The 17,098-nt window shown below is 37.2% G+C and overlaps 1 long non-coding RNA gene across 1 annotated transcript; it reads right to left on the reverse strand.

Moving 5' to 3' along the window:
- Positions 1-4,887: 4,887 nt before the first annotated feature.
- Positions 4,888-16,894, reverse strand: LOC122230725. The gene is made up of 3 exons (XR_006207777.1): positions 16,848-16,894; positions 6,841-6,930; positions 4,888-5,033 (listed from the first exon to the last, which is right to left on the reverse strand). It is a non-coding gene; the product is annotated as an uncharacterized LOC122230725 (long non-coding RNA).
- Positions 16,895-17,098: the final 204 nt, after the last annotated feature.

The following is a 17,098-nucleotide window of genomic DNA, read 5'->3' on the forward strand; positions in this document are numbered from 1 at the left end:
TAGTTTCAGTTTTTTAAGATAAAGAGAATTCTGGAAACTGGTTGCACAATAATTCAAATATATTTAATACTACTAACTTTATACTTAAATGTGATTAGGATGGTAAATTTTATATTTATATTTTATAACAACTAAATTGTTTTAAAATTTGTTAAAGCATGATTTAGTTCTATATCTACTAATCTAGAGAGATGTTGATGCTGTATTTTTAAAAGTTTATTTATTTACTTTGAGAGAGACAGAGAAAGCACGAGCAAGTTGTGGGGGGGTGCAGAGAAAGGGAGAGAGAAACCCAAGCAATCTCCATACTCACTGCAGAGCCCAATATGGGGCTCAATCTCACAACCATGAGTACGACCTGAGCAGAAATCAAGAGTTGGACGCTTAACCAAATGAGGCACGCAGGCATCCTGGTGCCATATTTTAAAGTGAGACAAGCAGGTAATGAAATAATAAGTATCTTATAATCCCATTTTTGAAAAAAAATAATAAACCAATATTTTTAATTTGTTTGTACAAAATCATATAATCACAAAGAAACGTGTAATGGCAGTTAATTAACTTTGTCTTATATGTTTAGGTTTTTTTCACTTCTGCAATGAGCCTTTACTTCAAAATTAAAAATAAAAATGAGTAAAGAAAGGTGACACAATGTAATAAGAACTGAAACAGATGTAGACACCAAAGTCTAGTGAGATGAAGACAGGAGAGAGTCGATAGGCCTAGGGTAGTTTCTGAAAGGGGTTACAGCCAAGATCACATAAGAGCTGGACCTTGAATACTCAGTGGCTAAAGGGAGGTGGTCCAGGTCTGGAATGCAGGAAAATCAGGAGGGCATGCTTGATGAAGATGGCATCTGTTGTTGTCGTGAAAATAATTCCATGCATATCAGCCATTCTCCCTTCAACTCATGAAGTTTGTGAGCAATATCAGATGTACGTGCAACTGTGACTAACATTTTAATGATATAGGACAGAATTCATAATTTTAAATATTTAACCCCAAATATCCTTTTCTCATTTAACAATACACTATGAACATCCCTCCAGGCCAACAGATAAAAACTCAACCAGTTCTTTTTGACAAATTCATAATTTAAAAAAAATCTTATTCATAATTAGAAAGAATAAAATCAATAAATGAAGCATTCAATCCAATAAGACAAAAAGTAACAAAATTAACTTTAGGAAAACAGAAATGAAGGTAGAACATGAAAAATTTAAGGAATTGATAAACCCAAGATGAGTGGGAAAATTAATGAGAATAAGAGAAAACTTTGCAAAACTCTATCCAAAAGAACTTAAAACTCAAGAGAAATAGATATTTTTTTAGGAAAACACAAATTTCTGAAATTGATCCCAGAAGATAGAAAAAACTAAAATAGATCAACTTCCATGGAAGAAACTGAGTAACTTCACAGAGTGAAAAAATTCGAATGCTCAGAATTCAGAAAGGTAATTAAAAATGAGAAGATGGGATTTGTGTAGCAAGATATGAGTAACCAAGGATACCAATTCCTAGAATGTGACTTTTGTTTAGTTGTGATGTGACCACTGACACGGTAAGAGCATTTGTACGCCTACAGATGTGTTTAGATGGAAAAGCAACACAGAAAAGCTGTTCTCTCCCTATTCTTAACCTTCGATGCCAACTTGACTAGATTGGCTTAACAATTCCTGGCTAGCTGTTAGTCCTTCTCTGCTAGGGAGCCCTAGGAAGCCCCAGTTATTGGTGGAAACGATCTGTGTCACATGACCCCCATCACTGACTGGACCCAGGATGAACATCTGATTAAAGGATAGATAGCACAGAATATGACCAATGGTCTACAAAATTTTATTGTTCAATCGCAATCACTTTGGAAATTTTACTAGTACCAAGAAAACCCCAGTTGTTCAGTGAGTCATAGAAGCCTCAGTAGATGAGGGCAGTTATCTTAATAGCCATATTGCATTAATAACACTGACACATAAAGGATCCCCAAACTCAGCCGCTAAAAGGCAACATCATAATCCACCCAGGGCGGCTTTGTATCTTAACAGGCTTTCAGTAACCATGCCCCAAAAGCCTGGGTAGACTAAGATTCCTGTTCTTCTGCGGAGCCCCAGTGGATTGTGTTTCCTTAGTTTCTTACAGGCCTAACAATAAAGCTAGAAATCCTGTCTTTGTCAATTCTACTTCCATCCACATGGTAAAATACCCCCTCCCTCAGCTCAAGCTGAGGAACTTCCTGTTCTAGGCTCTAGTCTAAGAAACTAACAATTCTTAGAAAACATTTTGAATTCCTGAACTTGTGGCTTGATTTACCATTTTGGAAAGATTAAAGAAATTGGTCTTTTTCTAAGGCTGAAAAGATGGTGGGGAAATTTATTAATGGTATTCAAGAATATGATGGATTCTTACACAGGTGGTGCTAACCAGCTGTTCTCCATCTCTACTGAGAGCAGAACAAAGGGAAATGGTGTTAAATTGCCGAATTAGGGATTTTGTCAATTTAATAAATCACCCGGTCCTCATTCTCTCATCTCCCATTCCCTGTCCCAGTTGCTAACCTTTTCAGCTAAGTGTTCATTACTAGGCATTTCATTTTCAATTCCATTTATTCCTAAGTAGGAGGACCTGGGAAGCCCTGCTCTTTGATTTATGGATGTACAGTGTACCACACAAGTCCTTCTCAAATCTGCCTCTATGATGAAGCATTGCTTGTCAGAAGCACTATGCTGAGCAGTGGAATGAGGACAAATGCTGACATACTTTTCAATTCCAATCACAGCGAGCCTCCAATGCCAAATAACACAGAGGCACACAATTTTTCAACATCATTTTGTCTATTTCCCTCCAAACCACATGGTCGCAGGACACTTGGCTATCAGTTCTAGGGCAGCCCTGACAGCTGGGAGTTTTAGTATTACATGGAGAAATTTAATTCTATGAAATAAACCTAATGAAAGTACACAGGCACAGCAGAGTCTTGGGGCCAACAAACAAACGGAGAGACACGGAGAGAATCTGTCCGCGGAGAGAGGGTTGTGCTTAACAGAGATGGCAATATAGACAATGATAAAGACTTGTCAGTGACATCCAGTTGAGATGTGCTGAGAACTGGAAGACTCAGCTCCCCAGGATCTACCCCTTTAGATACTAAAATAAAGCAGGCTTCTTTTAAATTTTAAGAAAATTATCTGCTGAGGTGCCCAGAACAAGAAAGACTACAATGTGTTCTACCCAGAGATACCTAATAACAACAACAACAAAAACACAAATAAAAAAGGTTAAAGCATATACTGGAAGTTTTTAATGTGTTTAAGTAGAAATAAAAGTCCATGGACTATTCCATATACTAAAGGAGGAGAATAACAGCTAACCAAGTCCTCAATGACATCACACCAATCGAGTTAGAGAAAAACTTTTCACTTACATAAAGCTTTCGATTTTTTCAATCCGATTATTCCCCTGGGAGTAAAACTGCTACCCGTGAAGAGACATCAGTCTTCCAGAGACTAACACCAGATCACTGCCTACATATTATGCAGAACAACAAAATATGCTCGTACCCTTTACAAATACCATCAGTATCTGAGCACCACCCAATTCATTTGGCTTTGATTTTGCCATCTTCCAAGATTGTGAAAAGCAAAACAGTCATACGGATTTATGGTTGTGCCAATGCTATTTGCAGTAAATAAGCACACTCCCTGAAAGGCACACACAAAGAAAGTAACACAGTCGATGTGAGGTGGCAGCTCTCTCCGTAGAACGTATATTCTACCGGAACCACAAGATCATGAGCTTAGTAGTTTAACATTGATGTTCTAAGTGTGAGAGACTCAGGATGAAAAAAGGACTATAAAAAATACTTAAACTCATCTTTCTTCCACTATTTGTAATCTTTTATTGAAAATTAAAATGAGCAAGCAATTTAAAACTTGTTTTTATTATTTAAAACTGGATAGGGATTCCTTCAATAATGTGTGTAGGTATATGCATACATATATGTATGTGTATAGTTCTACATCTAATGTGTAATATATGTAAACCTACGATATATAGATATATACATATGTGTTGTATACATATAATTATTCTTCAAGTTTGACTTTTCAAATCCATAATTTATCCCATCCCCTATGACAGATCTATAACTATGAAAGAAATCTGTAGTAGAGGCTAAAGTAAAATGTAGATTTAAAAAGTAAAAAAAAAAAGTAGCAACTCTGATTCCACAAAACACAGATACCTCATTCTTTGACATCATGTCTCACACTTACTGCCTGCTATAGTAATTGTCACTGAAAGAATCAGAAGATATGAAAAAACAGCCTTAGACCCCACAACTCTGAACTTAAGGTGGGAGGCAAGCGGGACCCATATCTGACACTTACCTCAAAATACGCGCAAATCAGAAGCTGACCAGTACCCCCACTCTGCATGCCTTGTATGCCTTGTCTTATTCTCAAACTGCTTGAGAGCCTTAGCGGAATACTCTGGCCAAAGTTTCCCATACTTTTAACTTTTTTTTTTTTTTTGCTTTTTATTTTAGAGGAGAGAGAGAGTGAGCACAAGCAGAGAAGGGGCAGAGAGAGAGAGAGAGACAGAGAGACGGAGAGACAGAGAGAATCTTAAGCAGGCTCCACGGTGAACAGAGTTCTAGCCCATGACCCTGGGATCATGATCTGAGCTGAAACCAAAAGTCAAATGCTTAACCAGCTGAGCCACCCAAGCGCCCACAAAGTTTGCCATATTTTTAAATCACCAGTGAAATGTTTTAGGACTTATATAAGAAATGCCTATGTTTCTGGGCCATGCAACTGACATTGGCTTCCAGAGCTCATAAATTATTCCTCAGAGGCTTTAAGGGTGACAGGTGGTAAATTTGCTTACCTTGTTCTACACTTCCTTCCAGCCTCACAACAACTTTCTCAATTTGGCAAATTATCTTTCTCCAGCCATTAGAATTGACAGGTAGGCAAAGGGGGTTGAGGAGCACCGGCGGCCTAATTATCCCAGTGACCAAACTTCTAAAACTCTGGAGTCTAATAAGAAAGGGTATAAATGCAAGACATTCTCCTTGATTATGTGGAGGGATGTCATTATATCCTCTAAAAGTATACTTAATGAGATAGTTTAAATACTCTGGAAAGAAAGGGGCTTGATTACTACAACCGTTGACATAGTTAAGAGCTCATTTATTGTGGTTTTATGTATCTAAAATGCACTTTCCGTACATAAGAATGGAAATCTGCTGGCTGATAAACTCTTTTAAAAGGAAGATTCTATCATATACTTAAATCCCTTTGAGGATACTGAGTGCTCCATATGATAACTATTATAATTATAAGCATTTGTCAAGATGGTTTAAAATACTCTTATCACAAAAAGCTTGATTATAACAGTGGACTGATGTGGTTAGCAGCTCTATCATAGTGATTGCATATAAAAGCCTACATCATACATTTGTGAAATGGAAGAATGGTTTTGGTGCTAAATGCTAAAAGTCTAGAAAAGCTCCATTTGTGATTTAAGTGCCCTGAGGAAGGACAGGGAGAGCTTAGACATGGGCTTTGAGGCCTAGGCTAAATCCTCATTAGTGAAGTCTCACAGGATTAATAATACATCTGTGGCAATGGAAAAGACAGTCACAGAGTTTGACGTTGTTTTCTACTGCTGACGCTACAGAAGAAACATTTGACAACAGCTCAACATATCTGAATGTTATCTCCATCATGATGTGATGTATTCATGGCATGCTATGAATTATGTTGTAAATAGCTCCACGTTCATTTTTACTTTTAGTGGTGGAGTAAACCAAATGGGTTTCTAGGTCCAGTTTCAAGTTCAACTGTTGCAACCACTCCAAGAGATTCCCTTATCTATTTGAATTAAACTTTAAATCACAATGTAAAACCCTGCAGAATCTATTGAAAGTTTCATAGATTGGTTGTGCCGAAAGTGGGTTTAACTGATGGGCATTTTGTTTGACCTTCCAAATGCTTCCTTGAACAAAAAATAAAGAGTGGCAAAACAATAGAATCATACAGATTTATTAAAGTGCTTATGTACCAAAAACACTTAAGGCATAATGTTATTTGATATGTACAGTCGATCTGTGGCGAGAAATAATGATTTTAACAGGCAAACATACAGTTTTAGGAGCTATGAAAGGATGATACTTTCCTAAAAAGCATTGGAAACTTCTCAGAGAGCTATAACTTAAACTTTGAAAAGCTGAAGGAGGTAAATAATGAAAGAGTATGATATTACTTCAGGAAACACCCAATTTCAACTTAACGAGAAGCTATATCACCTCTCCATACCCATTTCTTACCCAGAGGGGGAAATAGTACAGAGACATATTATTACATTGCCATCTACTCTCTGGCTACTACATTTTCAAAATTCATCAGCAGATGAAATATGATGGAAGATGCTTCATGTCATTTTACCTGAAAAAGTAACCAGTTACTGAAGAAACAAGTAAGGCATTTTATAGTTGGAAGTCTAACAGAATTTTCAGGCTTGAAGCCTCCAGAGGGAGAGGTACCAATTCGTCCAGCTTCCTGGAGAATATGTTTGCTCTTAAAATGTCACCCAAACCATCTCCCAGCATATTTTTTTATTCTCAATTAATATTCTCTCATTGCATCACTACATGGTATCATACTGTTACCGCTGTTGTTATTCTTACTATCCTTATGTGTGTCTAACTTGTCTCAAAGACTAGCGGATCCTGAAATTTTACACAGCACATACAAAAAACCATACATATGCATGCCACACTGGTTTAAGTGCAGGAGCTTGCCAGGCTGTTCTGGGATCTGAGGAATCTCTAGCTCGGCTTACCTGTGACCCACTCAGGTACCATATGAAAAAGTGGTGTACTAGATTCTGGGCTCACTGAGAGCAGGGTATTTATCTTCACATCCACGGTTGCTGAAACAGTGGCCCCAATCAGTACATGTAAAGAAAACAGAAACAAATTCCTTAAAGTAGATTATAAAGCACCTCACAGCCCTGGCTCTAAACCAAGTTCTGTGTTATCTCCAGCCACTCACCCGCCTTGTAATTCATCCTCCACTCTGAAGTATTCTAATATATAGATCTATGTGCTAGTCCTATGCTTACTAACAAGGTATATGGTAAACATTCAACAAAAAAATTCTGAGTATGATCCTCAACAGAGCGATGCCAGGATGGTGCCGATGCGGGAAAAATTTATAATCCTCCCACATACACCATCAGAGCCTGAGTTAACCCAGATCCTTCTCTCTCCTATCCTTATATCCAGTCAAGAGCTAAGAAATACCAATCTAACCTCCTAATGTCTCTCCAAACCATGCATTTCTCTACATTTCCATATCATCAGATCACATCACTTTCTCATCACCTTTCATCTGGACAATTTCCATGCCCTCTTGATCTCTCTCAAAGCATTCACCTGCCTTTCTTCACAAAGCAGCCCAAAAGAGACTTGAAAAATACAAATATTATGCCAAAAAACTGGACAATCAAGGAGAAATGGATAAATTCCTAGAAACATATAAAGTCTCAAAGCTGAGTCATGAAGAAACAGAAAATTTGAACAGACCCATTACTAGCAATGAAATTGAATCAGTAATCAAAACACTCCAAACAAACAAAAGTCCAGGCCAGATGGCTTCACAGATGAATTCTTTTTTTTTATTTTTTTAATGTTTATTTATTTTTGAGAGACAGAGTGTGAGTGGGGGAGAGCAGAGAGCAGAGAGAGAGAGAGAGAGGGACACAAAGATTTCGAAGCAGGCTCCAGGCTCTGAGCGGTCAGCACAGAGCCTGACGCAGGACTCGAACTCACGAACCGTGAGATCATGACCTGAGCCGAAGTCTGATGCCCAAACGACTGAGCCACCTAGGCTCCCCATCACAGATGAATTCTACTAAACATTTAAAAAAGAGTTAATGCCTATTCTTCTCAAACTTTTCCAAAAAATTGAAGAGAAAGGAAAATTTCCAAATTCATTCTATGAGGGCAGTATTACCCTGATACCAACACCAGATAAAGGCACCACAAAAAAGAGAACTACAGACCAATATCTCTGATGAACACAGATGCAAAAATCCTCAACAAATAGCAAACTAAATCCTGTAACACATTAAAAAATCATTCACCACAATGAAGTGGGATTTATTCTTAGATGCAAGGGTAGTCCAATATTTGTGAATCAATCAACATGATACATCATACCATTAAGAGGGAGGATAAAAACATGTGGCCTTTTCAATAGATGCAGAAAAAGCATTTCAAAAAGTAAAACATCCATTCATTATAAAAACAACAACAGCAAATTATGTTTGGAGGGACTATACCTCACCAAATAAAGTCCTTCTATGAAAAATCCATGGCTAATATATACTCGATGAGGAAAAACTGAGACAAGGATTTCCATTCTTACCACTGTTTTCAACATAGTACTGGAAGGCCTAGCCTCAGCAATCAGAAAAGAAAAAAATATCAGGTATCTGAATTGGTAAGAAAGAAGTAAAACTTTCACTCTGCAGATGGCATAATACTATATATAGAAAATCCTAAACACACCACCAAAAACTATTAGAGCTGATAAGTAAATTCAATAAAGGAACAGGATACAAAATCAATGTGCAGAAATCTGTTACATTTTTATACACCAATAATGAAGCAGCATAAAGAGAAATTAAGAAAACAATCTCATTTACAACTGCATCAAAAATAATAAAATACCTAGGTAAACTTAACCAAAGAGGTGAAAGACCTGTATTCTGAAAACTATAAAACACTGATGAAAGAAATTGAAGACAACACAAGGAAATAGACATGCCATGCTCATGGACTGAAAGAACAAATATTGTTAAAATGTCTTACTACCCAAAGCAACATACAGATTTAATGCAATCCCTATCAAAATACCAACAAATATTGGGTCTACATCAAAATAAAAAGCCTTTGTACAGTGAAGAAAACGACCAAAAAAAAAAAAAAAAAAACTAAAAACAACCAACAAAACTAAAAAGCAACCTACTAAATGGGAAAAAAAAATTTCCAAATGACATATCAGATAAAGGGTTTTTATCCAAAATACATAAAGAACGTCTACAACTCAACACTAAAAAACAATCTAACTTAAAAATGGTCAGAGATGTGAACAGACATTCCTTTAAAGAAGACAAACACATGGCTAACAGACACATGAAAAGATTCAGCCATAAAAAACAAGGAAATCTTGTCATTTGCAACAACATGGATGGATCTACAGAATATAATGCTAGGGGAAATAAACCAGTCAGAGAAAGACAAATACCATAAGATTTCACTCATGTGTGGAATTTAAGAAACAAAACAAGTGAACAAAGGAAAAAAAAAAGAGACAAACCGACAAACAGACTCTTAACTACAGAGAGCAAATGGATGGTGACCAGAGGAAAGGCAGGTGGGGGACGGGCAAAACAGGTGAAGAGGAATAGGAAGGCACTTGTCTTGGTGAGCATTGAGTAAATGAATGGAACTGTTGGCTCATTATATTGTACACCTGAAAATAATATAGCACTGTATGTTAACTACACTGGAATTAAAATATAAAAAAAAAATACAAATGAGAATCTCAACTAAAATCTATCAGTCTATCTAAATCGGTCAGTAAGAATGAAAAAAAAAATTCTTAACGTGTCCTATGGTGGTCCTGTGTGACCCGCTAGCCACTTTCTCTTCTTCCCTGTTATTTTATAGTCACCACTTTCTCCTACTTCCCTAAATACAAGTTCACCCCCACTTCAGGACATTGACAAACACTCTTTGTTTTGGATGATCTACTCACCCTTCCCTCTTAAACTAGTTAATGTCTAGTTAATCTTTAAACACAGATCAATAGTTAAAATCTCAAGAGAAATTTAACTCTTGACTTCATTTATTTATTAACTAGGGTTCCTAAAAGATGTTTTGCTCTGCCCGGGGCTTTGGAAATACAGGGGTAAACAAGGTATAAACTGTGCCTGCTCTCGTGGAGGCTATGAAGTAAGATTTCATGTAGCTGCAAGTAACTAGAAACCCTTCTAGAGTAGTATAAGCATGTAATGAATATTGTTTCTTATGTACACTAAGTCCAGGAGAGGCAAACCTTGGATTAATACAATAGGTCAGCTAAATGACGTCATCAGTGATCAAGGCTCCTTCCATGTTTTTATTTCTTGTCCTTAAGGCAGAAGCCTCGTATATTCATTCCTATCATTATTTTTTAATATAATTTATTGTCAAGTTAGCTAACATACAGTGTATACAGTGTGCTTTTGGTTTTGGGGATAGACTCTCGTGATTCATTGCTTACATACAACACCCAGTGTTCATTCCTATCATTCTTGGCCACAAGATGTTATTCTTTAGACTCTAAGGCAGGGCTACAGGGATAAAGGAGTGATACTTCTTATCATGATAGCAAACTCTGCAAGAATTACTCAGTTAGACTCCCCATTATAACTTATTTGCCAGAACAATGCCACATTATGCCTCTGTACTACAGCAGAGGTCAGGATATTGAAATTTATTAGCTCAGCAATTGCCACAGAGTCAAACCAAACGTGTAACTAAAAAAGAAGAGAAGAGTGGATGCAGAGTTTGCTACATGAGATTTATAGGTTGGGGGAAGGAAATAAACACTGTGGTGAGCAGAATAATGGCCCCCAACAACTCTCACATCTTGCTCCCTCAAATCTGTAAATATGTTAGTTACATGGTGAAGGAGAATTAAGGTAGCTAACCATTTAACCTTAAAATAAGATTATCCTGGATTATCTGGGTGGACCCAATAAAAGCATCCTTAAATGTGGAAGAGACAGCCAGAGAGATGGCTGTATGAAAAGGACTTGCTCGATGTAGTTTTAAAGACTGAGGAAAGAAGGCATGAGCCAAGGAAAGCAGGCAGCTCTACCAGTGGAAAAGGCAAGAAAATGCCCCCTTCTAGAATTTACAGGAGGAATGCACCCTGCCAACACCTTGATCTTAGCTCAGTGAGATTCATGCCAGACTTCTGACCTATAGAACTATAAAATAATAATCCTCAGCTCTTTTAAAAGCCACTAAGCATGCAGTAAATTGTCATAGCTGCAATAGAAAACTAATACAGACACTAAACAAAATAATTACTTCAATAGCTGATTAACTACAACTCTAATGAGTGTTATAAGCAGAGTACTATGAGGTTATTTAATAGGGGCATGGAATATAGACTTGGAATAAATGCCCAAAGGCCTACAGTTAGCACTTAACTTTTGAAATGTAGTCTTTTCATGCCTTTCTGATTCCTGCTTCAGTTCTCACCACCTTTCTTTAAATTCATCCACCACCTTCCAGGTTAAACCCTGGGTACTCAGAATACCACCTAACACATACTAAGATCTTCATGAATTAATTAACTGATTATTAATAAATTAATTAACTAATGGACATCTAAATGGTTAATATTTGCTTATGTAGGCCTAAAACACATGTAGATTTGTGACTTGTAAAGTGTTTACATGTTAGCTGTTCTGATAAGAAAATTGAAAAAGACCAGGGAGATTACAGAAAGAAAGAGAAGAGTCAAAACAGAATCTCAAGAAGTATCAACATTTAAAAAGTTATGGATAGAGGCGCCTGGGTGGCTCAGTTGGTTAAGTGTCTAACTTCAACTCAGGTCATGATCTTGTGGTTCATGAATTCGAGCCCCACATCAGGCTCTGTGCTGACCGCTCAGAACCTGGGGCCTGCTTCAGATTCTGTCTCTCTCTCTCTCTCTCTCTCTGCCCCTCCCCTGCACTCTGTCTCTCTCTGTCTCTGTCTCTGTCTCTCTCTCTCTCTCAAAAAATAAACAATTTTTAAAAATTTAAGAAGTTACGGATGGTTATATATAACGTTAACATTAAAAGACACTTGGTATTTCATGAAGAATCAAGATTTCAAAACTTAAATGGATAACACTGTATGTTAACTACACTGGAATTTAAAAAAATAATAAATGTAAATGGTTTGATGAGACTAATGGAAAACACATAATCACAAATACATACAAACATACACACAGTCCCTGGGAAGAAATTGATCAAACTGTTAACTAGCTGTGTTTGGACAGCATATATATTGGTTACACTATATTTTGACACTGAAGAATATTGCTTTATTCATTCTATACTCCAATTTTATGAAATAGAATCCACTCATCTTTAAAAAATGTTTCATCATCTCTTTTAAAATGTCTCAAAGAGTTTCTTCTTTTAAATGTCCAAAGGGAAACCTCTCATCTTCTTACAGCAAAGCACCTTCCACCTTGACCTTGGATGGTGTCTTTCACCACTGTTCCTTGCCCACTGTCATCCCCTCTGTTCACACACTTGGATCTACATAGTCCAGGCCAAATACAAATCCCATTCATCACTCCTTTTCCAGAAAGCACTGCAAATTGTTGTTGACAATTTCAGTGTTCTGGTTCCACATAGAAAAAGTCAGTCTAGCTCAGTCCTGAACAAGAAGTCCAGGATGTTTATATTTAAAACGTGGGTACAAGAACTGCATTTACATATCACCAACTCCTGAGTGCTGTGGGGCTTGCCTGCTGTTTACACCGGGCTTGCCAAAGCTGTCAATCAATCCTCAGTCACCAGGCACTTCAGGAACCAGACAAGAGACATAACAGCTAACACAATGACTGAATCTATTCAGCTATGAACTCAGAGGATCAATATAAACTGAAAATAATCATGGAGACATTTTAAAACCCAGAGATTAATGGACAATAACCTTAATAAAATGGTCATTGTGTAGGCCAGGTACAAGGTGTCATTATGATAAACTAAATTGAAGGTTATTTTTAACTACTGATACTGCCTCAAGAAGATGGATGCAGTAATGAATGAATGAAAATTTATTTTTACCTTTCTCTACCATTTCATGTCTTAACTTCCATAAAGAATAATTGTAATTCCCCCTAGATATCTCTTAGAAACTGTGAATAAATACTTTATATGTATTTTTATATATTTGTATTTTTAATACAAGTATTAAAGTATAAATGTGTCTAAATGTTCTTGTTTGGATATTTATCTGAAAAAGAAAGCCAAGCCTGAAGTTTCCATTATACATTCAAAGAATTGGATTCTTTGGGTCGGGTGGTAAACCACATTTTTAAATATTTGGGATTAAATTTCTTCTGGGATTAAAACAAACTGGTATAAATACATACCAATACTAATGCTCTATTAGGTAAAATCATTTGGTTATGTTGTTGGACAGGAAGAGCAGAACCTTCTTGAAGATATTATTCAACTATGTAAAAACAGTGATCCTCATGGTTTTCCATAACTCTCTAGTATTATAATGCTAAGATTCTGTCACATATTTCTCTCCCACCCCCACCCACATCTCTTTATTGGCTTAATGTTCTCTTGATGCTTTATTTTTCACTGACATATATAGGCTTCAGATCTTGTTCCTATTCAGAGTAAAACCTTTCACAAATGTATCATCCATTGTGTAGTGCTTCCTTGTCATTTATTACGGGTTGAATTATGTCTCCCCAAAATCTGTGTAGTGAAGCCTAACTCCCATTATCTCAAATATGACCTTATTTGGAAATGGGTTCATTGCAGACATAAAGAAGATGAGGTATTATGGTGGGCCCTAATCCAAATATGACTGGTGTCCTCATAAAATTAAAAAAAAAAAAAGGAAATTTGGACTCAGAGACAGACATGCATAGAGGGGATAAAATGTGAAGAGATACAGAAAGAAGTGGACTAGAAGAAATTCTTTCTCACAACCCTTAGAAGAAATCAATCTTGCTCACCACACCTTGGTCTTGGACTTCTAACCTCTAGAAATGTGAGACAATTTGGGTTAAGCCACCCAATTTATGTGCTTTGTTATGGAAGCCATATTATATTCAGCATTCAAGTAATTTTTCCAGATGAAAGATTACTTCTTTTTAAAATATGTCTTCCTATAGAAATCTCTTTCTCTACTCAGTTCTTCAGATTCCCAATCCTAATTTGAAATGGCCATTTCTGAACATTTTTTATTTTCGTTTTCTTTAGAAGCAGCATCCAGAACTAATTGCAGAAGCCTTGATGCAAGGATCAATCAATGAGCCTCCGTTTCCTCACTTGCAAAATGTATTAGAAGTTACTACACAGGACTGCTTTGAGGATTAAACAAAATACCATACATGAAAATGTTTGAATTGCTACTGATGTTTCTGTGTCCTTTGCAATACTCTAACAATTCACAGAATTATAGTAACTGTTTTTGTCTCCACAGACTTCAGGTAGAACTTTCCAGAAACAGAAGATAAATAACAACACTCGAATCTTTATCCTGTGTCGTCACTGATGCTCAACGGTCACCATCATCTACTATGATTTATATCCTCTTTCCTTATTCTACAACATTCACACATCCCTGGGTAAAGTTCATCTTCATGTCCTGACCTCATACACAAGCAGGAAAGATTTTTCTGCAGTTTATCCTTATCAGCCTGACATTTAATTACCCAGAGAAGCTTAGTGTCATCTGTGAACTTGAAGATTTTACTGGGCACTTCATCTTCCCAAACACCATAAAAACCTTAAATGAAGCCAGTCCTGGCAGTAATCCCTAAAGGAGAGCCTCTAAATCTGAGTGCTGGGAATGGGTTACAGATGTGCTGAGGTGCAGATGTCTCACGAGCAGCCTTTTCCATGTGAGTAGACAATGCCAACATTATCATTTTCTATAGGTGTTGGGTAAGAAAAATTGGAGCCTGACACCTTAAAGATAGCTTCTGTTAAGATCATTTTATTCATAAAGGTAGTTCTTTTGCCCTTGCCTTTTTTCCTCTCAATAAACTAGGTGGCTAGCCATGAACCTATATTCTCCTTAATTTCTATGCAATTTGTTCCGTGTGTCTGTGTGTGTGTGTGTGTGTGTGTGTGTGTGTGTTCTATGTCTATTTTTAGTAGACTACAGCATAGATGATTTTCAAATGTGTTGCCGTCATGATAACTGAAAAATCACAGGAGAGATGGAATTCAAAGTAATGTGCAGAATCAGTCCCGTGAATAAATAAATCAGAAATGAAGGTCAAAGCACTCATATGAGGTATCAATGTCAGAATCAACAGATGAAAACATCTTATGTTCATCATGTGGAACTACATCGTTATGGAGTCTACATACATTCAGAAGCCTTGTAAATGTTACCTTTATTTTATGCCTACTGGATATTCCTTGGGCCATTCCAAAAGGTCATCTCAATTGAATGTTATTTGTTTTACATAAGCCTGGCCAAAGTAAAGCTTTCTGAAAAGATAAGGAATTCCTGTGCAGATAACTCTTCTCTCAGATGATAATGAAGTTGGGGGTGGAGGCAGTCCTGTAGTGTAAGGATAGGAATTCCCAGAGTAAAAGTTGAGGGGGAACAAACCCCAGCAAGGCTGGGACATGTGGTAGAAATCTAACAGCCTGAACAGAGGAGTGGCAGACTCATCCAATGGTTTGGAACCTAAACTCCCCACAGGAGTGGTTCAGTAAACAAATAAAAAATAATAATAAAGAGCAATAGTGAGAGAGAGGTGGAAAAAAAGAAACATGAAAGCAAGAATAAAAGGAAGAGATAGTGGGAGAGAAAAAAAAACAAAAAACCTTGGTGAAATAACCCAATTCATGTCTTGTAGTAACATCTGTTGCTATGTGAAGACAGCTCCTACATATGCCAATAGCAAAACTCAGTTTGAAACTTAAAAACTGTGTGACTGTGTGTGTGTGTGTGTGTGTGTGTGTGTGTGTGTGCGCGCTCAATATTTTAGGTAGGTATCTTGTGTCTGAAGAAAACAATATAAGAATTATCTGGAAAGCCAATTACTGATGCATATTGTGCTGTCATAATCATTGCGCTTCTGCATTGTATCAGAAGCAACAAACCTGAGCATATGACCTCTCTGGGGTAGGATCCACAGTGAGAGGAGGTTGAAGAGAAAAGGCAGTATTGAGCAACTTGTGAAATGATGTCCCTGATCCTAGGAGACCGGCCTATGTGCCAAGCTGACTTTTTTCACTACTTGTCTTTGTGGGAGTCTTTGAGATTCTCTCTCTGCCACCTCCTACTGTACTACCAGTAATACACAGGGTGCCTGCATCATTCTCAGCCTCACACCCACAGACAGGCCCTTGGTGGGCTATGTCATGTCAGAATTATTTTGAATGGATTTCCTTTCCAAATGGTTCCACTCAGGCTCCCTCCAGGTGGGTGGACTGGGAGATCCCTCCGAGATTCTTCCCACTTCATGTGAGGTGTTGAAAGGAAGCTGTTCTCCTGTCCCCATAGAAGGGAGAACCCACAGTGGGCCCATAATCTCTCAAAAGAAGATTTCCCTCATTCATTTCCTACCTCTATGCTTTTCTGGTTGGAGGTGGGTGATCACTAGTATGACAGAACCATTTTAACTATCTCTTAGCACATCCTGGTTAAAAGGTCTGGCTCCTTCCTTTGAAACTTGTGAGATACTTGACATCTACTGCATCATTCCTGGCCTTGAGGGCCTCAACCAAAAACCAAACACAAGCATTTCTTTTTAATTCAATTTTAAATGGCCATATTTGAGGTTAAATATGGTGTATTTAGGTAACTTCACATGTTTCAACATAATGAATATCTTGTGTATCAGTTTTCCCCTCTCCTACTCTTATCACCTAATTTTGTCAAAATGAGACTTATTAGACAACTCTTCTCTGTCAACCAGAAGTTTTTAAGAGAGACCCAAGAGAAATATATATACTAAATTCAACTCTTTCCCATTCCCGAAATAGTGGTTCTTCTAACAAATAAACAGAACACATACCTCATCCAATGTTCTCAAAGTTACAATCTTCTAAGTGGTCTTTTACTGTAAAATAAAAGAACAAATTGTTACTCACAGCCCAACTTGGAAGGATCACCAGATGCACTGGGAAGAACTACGTTTTGCTATTACTTACAGAAAGATGTGGTTTTTCTGTCTAACTAAAGGAACTTTGCTTAGAGAAGCCCTGTGGTACTAAGTCAGAGGCAGGTTCCAATGTTATGAAGCCACTTAATGATGATGGTCACAAC

Source organism: Panthera tigris, chromosome C2 (genome assembly GCF_018350195.1).
Source record: "Panthera tigris isolate Pti1 chromosome C2, P.tigris_Pti1_mat1.1, whole genome shotgun sequence".
NCBI lineage: Eukaryota > Metazoa > Chordata > Mammalia > Carnivora > Felidae > Panthera > Panthera tigris.